This window comes from Vanellus vanellus (assembly GCF_965231255.1).
Source record: "Vanellus vanellus genome assembly, chromosome: 5".
Lineage (NCBI taxonomy): Eukaryota > Metazoa > Chordata > Aves > Charadriiformes > Charadriidae > Vanellus > Vanellus vanellus.
Window position 1 is genome coordinate 4,605,752 of NC_138910.1, and position 8,352 is coordinate 4,614,103.

Sequence of the window (8,352 nt, forward strand, 5' to 3'; positions counted from 1 at the left end):
TTGCCTAATCCAAAACCCACAGTATGTTTCGCCCATGATATGTAATCCATAATAAATGTTTAAACAATCTATGCGATTTCCAACGTCCAGGAAAACCTCTCAAACGAGTTTCATCTCTAGGCACCTCCTCAAGTTGGAACAAGTTCTCCTGTAAATGATTAACCCTCGTTTCATTGCGCTCATCTTTGGGCGAGCCGCACGCTCCGCTTGCTCCGATGGCAGAGGGAAGCCAACCCATAGGAAATGGGTCTGTTGGAGTTTACAACGTCTTTTAGCACGGTAACAGTAAAACCAAGAGTAGCTTTTTAAACCAGTCACATTTGCATATGTATTGATTCCTTTCCCTTTTGTAGCGGTGGTTAATGCAATCTGATGAGCCGCATACCGAATATTTGAACACTATGAAAATTTGCTTTTTAGGATATGGATGTGATAACTTGGATGCTAGTAACGGGATTTTAAACTTTTACAGCATCCGCTACCTGGCGTGCAGAAACGTCTGACAAATTTGGTACCTTATTTCAAGAGGATTCGGCATTTTTCTGTGCTGGTTTCTTCAAACATACGTAGCAGATTCACTTACTACTGAAGTGCAGCAACCTCTAGCTCAGTGTGGATTAACTCTTTCACAGCACAGGACAACATGTTATTACTTTGCACTGGGAGTGAAAAATATTGTATCCAATTAAAATTGCATGGAAAATGAATGCAGGCAAAATTTAATTACCCAAATTGGAATTTGTCTAGGACATAAAGGCTAACACCCATACACTTTTCTGAAAAGTCACAGTCCCTATAATGGCCATATTTAATATTTTATATATCACCTAAGGTTAAATTTGAAAGATCTGCTATGGATCAATTAAAAGCCGCTGACCTATCCTTGAAACGGAAGAAAACAAGTAGTTTTCTAGTAGCGCTGAAGAATGCTACAAAACATCAAAGACCTTGCCCTTTTCCTGATAATATTGAAATCAGGCACTGATGGAAAAAAGCTCTCATGATCACCAAGTAAGGAAACAGTAATGAGCGTGGCAGTTGTCTTCTCTGCTATCGCCTTACAATCCATGGTATTGTGGTGTGTTCGACAATGTTTGAGAGAAAGGGAAAAAAGGCCGACATGTCTATCCAATATCATTTTGGGTAGAAAAAAATAATTAATGATGTAAGACTATTTTATTTCTTCTTGAGAATAATAATCTTTCCAAAATTGCATTCTTGATTTAAACGTTCATTAATCTGGTTGTTAGCTGAGCCACGTCACCAGAGGTTGATTGTTGCTTAACTGTTAAAGTCACAACAGATTACCCCAAGAGGAGATGGTCCAACGTGTCTCTACTCATAATTCCATTATGGGAACCCTTTTTCTCTTCAAGAAATGAGTATGAGGCAGATTTTGCTACCTGTGTCCTACTCACCTTGAACAGAACATCATTTTCCAGAGGTCCACTGAATTCAGCGTAGAAGAAACCACGGCACTGGCAGAGAAGTTCACATGAAAGAGTTAATGCACTTGCAGCCACTAGATACGAACGCGAATCTTTGCAAGTCCTGCTGTAATGCGGCTCCCCTGATTGCCTCAAAAAGACAAATTTCTGTTACAACAAGGAAACATTATAAACTAAATTCACCAGAGTCCCGTTGTGCCTGAGCTAGAGAATATGATTCCTGTATTAAGTGCTTTTAATTTCAGTGCTTGGGAGCTGGTTTAAAACTCTCTGCTAATTTGCAGCGCTGTAACAGTCGAGCTCTCGCTGTTGCCGTCAGAGGCAGAACTTCTTTAATGTGCCTCTTCTCATGCCGCTTTGCTGAGGGATAAGCCCAGGCAGCTCTCCACCTGTCCTGGCAAATAAATCAGCTGTGTGAAACCTCCGACAGGTGAATTTGTCAAACCTTGATATACTCCCGATGCAAGTGAAATCCTCCAGTGACAGGTGATGCTCAACATAGTTTTACTACCAGTTCTCCCAGCCTCTCTCCTGTATTTCCCAGGGTCACCATCATCCTTCTTCATTGTACCAACATGTTCTTGGGATGCTGATCCTCAGGAACCCAACACTTCAAAGCTGTGAACTGACTGAGAGTGCTCTTGCAAAATGTGTTGGATGGCACCACGTACCTGTCCTGCAGGCTCATGCAGGAACACACCTTCAGCTTCGTCCCCGCAGCTGGAAGCATTGCAGAGCAGAATGAACGGGTCTACCTTTCTCATCCCCAACTTGCAAAAATAGCAGATGGTTGTCCTAGGTCCTGACCACAATGAAACAGTTGAAAAACATCCAAGTGACCAAATATTGAAAAACTTCCTGTGGGGAACATCAAAGAAATTTCGAGCGGATGTGGTCCCCTGCTCCTCTGCATCCCATCAACTAAAAAAATGTCACAACGTTGTTGAAGGTTGCATGATGTAATCTGGCACAAGGTGGTAAATATTGAAGGCTGGGGAAAAAAAATCTTTAAGTTCAGTTCTCAGTAGTAGATATTTCACTGGAATTTATTACGGCAGGTGGAAGTAGGGTAGATGACAATGACCTGCAAACCATAAACTTGTAGGTATACTTTTTTTCCTGTGGAAGTGAATTATTTTCAGGTAGTTTAACATATCTCTGATTGTAATTACTACGCAGACCAAGATCACCCTGAACGTTTGACCTGAGTAGCTCCATTTCTTTGTTTAAGAACAGATTTACTTGAGGCTGGTGCAACATAAGAAAGGCGCTCTGCTCCACTGCTGGGAACAAAAATGGAATATTAAGTAATTATTTTTTAAAAAAAAATATTTATTATTGTATCAGAATCTTAAAGTGGGGCATTTTTCTGTGTCAGGAAATGCTTTTTAAAAATGCATCTCTAAAATAAAAAAAAAAAGAGAAAGAAAGAAAGAAAAAGAAATCATTCTTCTTCAAATTGAAACCAGCATAAAATATTACCCCAAAAGACCTGGGCTGATTTCTTTATAAATGAGCACAACGTTAGAGCCATGGCAAAGGCAAATTGGCCTACAAGAAAACTGACAGCTTTATAGCCCCTGCCTCTGATTGAAATGTTGGGAAATCTCTTGGCAATTCTCCCAGACATCCAGGTAGAACAGTGAGTTCACTGATTATGTTAACTAAAACAATCTGCCTTTGCACAAACGCACCTCGAGCCCAGCCAAGTGTGAAGGCTTATCAACGTGCCAGACCAAGAAAAAGACCTATTTACCTGCGGACAGCAGCTAAACGACGGGGCTCTGCAAAACAACCCGGGGACATCAGCGCGCAGGGCTTTTTTTTATTATGACTTTCTTTCTCTTTTTTTTTTTTTTTTTCAATATATAGCCTAAATGAAGGCAATGAGCCCTCGGCGGGACTGCGTGGGTGTTAAACAAGAGCACAATTCCAACCCATGTGTTTAAACGCCGGTAGTAGCCATTAATAAAGAGAAACACCATCTTAAGGAGCGCAGTGTTAAAACACACATGGACAGGGAGAATAAACTTATTTGTGGGAGAAGGAGGCTCCACATAGCCCTCATCCGTAATCTTTTCGGCCGGCCGCAGCACGGAGGAAGCTCTGCTAGGACACGGGCGTCCCGCTCGCGGGGCGAAGAAGGGAATTGTTTATGTTTTCTAAGGGGGAAAAAAATGAGAGCCATAATAAACCTAAACAATAAAGATTACAAAAAGAAACAACGCTGTTAAGTGGCAATCTTTTGAGGTGAATGCATAGCTGAATGTTATTTTAAACAGCACATAACCCAGGGAATTATGATGTTGTTTACACAGGCCTGTCTCTTGGAATCTGTATATGTTTAGAGTCCGGTTTGTTATATGTCTTGGTTAAGCTCTCCAATATGTCTGTCTTCTGAAAAAGAATGCTACGCCGTGCTAAAAGTTAGCTCCGGCAAGTTAAAAATACGGAGAAAGTACCTTAGGTAATGTCCCTTTCCCCAGAGATGCCCTTGGTAGCAGTCGGTAATGCAATCAGATATCGAGGGTTATTTCGATTGCCTGCCAAAACATCACTCACGTCTATTAAAGCATCCTGAAAAACACCATTACATCAATTCCAGCAACGGCGTAATTATTCTTCTTTCTGGAATGTCTTCTGATGTGAGTCACCCTGCCGGCGTGGGATTTCGCTGGAAAGCGGCTGCAGGAATGTCCCAGAGGCCGCGGGGTGGGGTGAGGGCCGGCGGCGAGCTGCTCTCGCCTCGTCACTCGGAGGATGCTCGGGACGGTGGCCGGATGCGCCACGCCGTGACACCCCACCGACAGCTTAAACGCAACCCTCTTTCTCAAAGACTTGGAGCCCCAACATGTTTCTTCTGCACTTCTATACCAAATTTTGAAAAAGCACATTTTTTGCAATGGCCAACCAAAGCAAAGCACCGACAAGTATGTCTTTGCTGATTAACTTGAGTTTCTCCTTAAAAATGCGGGCAGCAAGCTTCTAGGAAGCACAAGGCATAGTTACAGTAGTTTATGTATTAATGAGCTCATCTGTGCACTATAAATCTTTTGGACCACGGTTATCTTAGGACTTTCACGTAGTCAATCCGAACCGCACCTCTGTAGCCCACTGTAACATGACTGCCACTGTGCTTGTCGTTTGTGCCTCATTAGGAACAGAAGGATTATTATGGGCCTATATTTTGTGAGTTAACAAAAATATATAGAAAATCTGTGTGAGAAATTCTGGGTTTGATTACACTAGTGTAAATCCCAATTTCTTTGATGTCGATGGATCGTCTAGCTCAACACTCACACAACAGACGAGAATTTGGCCCTCTGCCTTCTCCTTTAATCTTTCTAACAGAAAAGTTTAACTTGATGAAATTCTGCAGGAATAGTGCTGGCTAGAATAATGCAGTATTAATTTTGCATTTTAGAAGCATACAGAGCATTTGACATTATCACTAAATAGGCAACTAGATCAAAAGTCACCCTTAAAAGAACTATATATAGATTATTTTTACCAGGAATGTAGAAATGGAGAAGTGCCATTGCTAAAAAAAAAAAAAAAAAAAAAAATGTTGTTGTTGTTTTGTATGAACATACAAAACGTTCCTATCCAGCTCCATGAAGCGGTGGTGATGCTAACAGACTTGTGATGAAGACCTGGCCTCATTGAAATCAGTCAAATTGCCAGCAACTTCAAAATTTGTGTCTTTCAAGCTGCGTTCTGCTTGCTAAACATCACAGAGTCCGCACCGATGGTAAAATGAACCATTTACTCAGCTATCAGATAGAACCTAATGGCACAAGTGAAATGACAGCATGGGAAAGGCTCTTGAAACAGACCCTTTGAGCATCCTTACACAAGGAAAAAAATGATAATTGAAATGCTGAATAGTCATTTGCATTGCTCTTCTAGACATGAGGATGAATGCGACGTTCCTCTTCGTTTGCTGTGGGGGTGCCCGTCTGACGCTGGTCATTAGAAAAAAGCCCTTCTAAAATTTCACTTCTACCTTCAAGAAAGACTTGTTAACAAATTGAGAAGAGAATTCTGGGGGGAAAAGTGCACTTTCACTGCAAGATTAATATTAACAGGATATATTCATTAGGAGAGTAGTCAAGCTGGAATGTCAGCAGTTTGCATGTGAGGACACTGTGCCATTTCACAGAGGGTAAATAGACGTGACCAGGAGGCCCCCTCTGCAAACAAAAGAAGATGCTGTTAAGAGTTTGTATTTTGGGGGTCTCAGCATATGGAAAGTGCCATCCGGCTGAATCTCTAATCTGCCCTGAAAGCTGTATCTCAGGGAGCCACAAAGAGCTACGTTAGAAAATGTGGAGAAGGAAGTTAGCAATGGTGGTGATGGGAAAAATACATCTTCCACTGGAAGCCTGAAGTAACTCCTTCTGCACCCTCCCATATTCGTCACGTCACGTCACTTCTGCCCTCCCCTAAAGCATTTTGCCGGCGGCAGAGCTGTGAGGCCAAACCCTTAGCTCTGCCCCATCCCCAGGGAACAAACTCTCCCCGTGAAAGAGCTGGTTGAGTAAAACCTTGTCCCACCAAATTTCTCTCATCAACTCTCTACAAGGAGAAAAGTCATGAACAGGCGGGTCCAGGCTTGGCCTATTGGTCACAGAAAAGCCATAAGAGTTGTGAATAAGATTAAATCCATTTTATCAATGAAAAAATGGAGGCAGAGAAGCATGAAAAATTTTCATACTTTTCAGGAGGTTATTTTCATGCATTTTGCATTTATCACAATTTAATCTACTTTCTGTTTTCTTGATTGTTTATCATAAAATGGGATAGATACTTTGAACAAAGCTAGGGCAGGAGATGAGTCGATATCCAGCAGCAACAAATATTTAGAGGCAACAGATTTGTAATAATTAGATGGAGACAAGAGATGATGAATTGGTAAATCTGAAAGTCTTTACAAACTCTGAAAATCTCAGATGATCGTTTAATCCATCAACTATCTTCTTAAGAAATACAATCACGGAAACTCCTGCCAAAAAAAAAAAAAAAAAAAAAAATCCTTACTGTAATCCTACCTTTATCTCGTCCACAAATATACATTTTCTATATAAAGACACGATCCTTCTTAAAAGGTCAGTGTTTATGGTTGGCTACCAAACACACCAATATGCCTACCCAACAATTCAAGCTCTTTACCGTATCTGTTTTATAACCTACAGACACTTCTGTGGCAAACAAGGGAAAATATCCCATTTCTACATGGCAGACATATGTCTCTTCATGTACCGACTTCCACTTCTCTTTCTCACAGGTTACACACAGCTTAGATCCCCTTTTAGCCGAACGTATACTGAACTTATTAAAGATGAAGTGAACAGGCATTTCCTCATAGTACTACCTCACACACGGGACAGCTTAATGGCTTTGCAATTAATATATGCATAAGTACAACCTGCATTAGTGGTGGTAGAAGGCAAGTTGGCTACTTGATTACACATAATTAAACAATACCACGGTTCTCGTGTTCAGTGCAAGCATGCGATATACCTGTTCAGAGGCAGTATATGGTATAAACCTGGACATAGTTTCATCCAAACACACGGCTAAGCTTGCTCTGACATCATTCTCTTTTTTCTTTTAGCCAACGGACAGCACCTGGTCCCATCTCTCCTGGCGATGAGCAGCAATTTTAAAATGATGCTGCACCAAATCACGCTAACAACAACAGAAAGCCTGGCCCAGGATCTATCTGAAAATAAAAACAACCAAAAAAAAATTAAAAAAAAAAAAAAGAGAGGATATCTTATCTGAACACATTACAGAGAACTGCTGCACGATGGTAATGGGGCCCCAGAAAGGGAAATCTGAGGAACTATTGCTTTATAGAAGTCAAGGATAGATATCCTTACATTAGGGGAATGAATATAGGTTAAAAAATCCTGAGGAGGGCTGGGGAGACAGAGTAGGGTTTTTTTAAGCAGAGCCTTCATATAAATTCTAACTCTGCAGTTAAATGGAAATGCTTAAGCCTGTAAAACTAGAAGGAGATGAGGAAAGGGGGGAACCCATATATATGAAACTAGCAGATACAGAGCCATTTTATACAGTTCAGTAGGCAGGCTAACATGAACTTAATAGTGACAATTGTTTTAAATTGATTCAAATAACAAATACACATTTCAGAGATTATGAAGTTTTGCACTGCATTTTTCTTTTTATCTTTCAAAGAAAACAATGCTAATAGTTTCCTTTTTCCTACGCTCAATGACTATTTACTACTTTCTTGATGTGGACTTTCAAAATACAAAGAAGGTTTGGCAAGTTTTCAAAGTCTTTCTTCAAAGTCAGCTCTTAAGTACTTTTTATAAAAACATGAAGAATACTTCTTACTACGGCGAATTGATAATGTACTGCTTTCGTTATTTGTATATGAAATACTGTCAGATAAATGCACATGGATTCATTTGTTTGGACCTTCTCTGTTAACCTTCTGTATGAAATTGATTTTGATTGATCACAAGAGTCAGGAACGTAACAATTGCTTTCAACCAAAAGCAGCTCCAGACATTATAGGCCCAAAGTTTCAAAGAAAAAAAAGTTACTGTATTTGCAAGTTTAGAGACAAACTTGGCAGTTTTTCCAAACAGAGTGGTCAGAAGAAGAAAAATAAAAACAAACATCATTCCAAGATATTTTTTTTCCTTCAATTGCCATACAAAATAACGGTACAAGTATGTCACAACCCTTTCAGAAAGTTATTCATGAAGACATAAGCAAAGCGCCTTAAATACTTTGTTGCTAGATAGCAAACATTTGTATAACATTTCGAGAATTTAAGGGACTTTAGGAAGTTGTCAGCTCTTTTCTGCTGCACAGAGCTAAACTTAAAACCGGACGTGAATCAAAGCATCCTACTCCCCGTCACAAA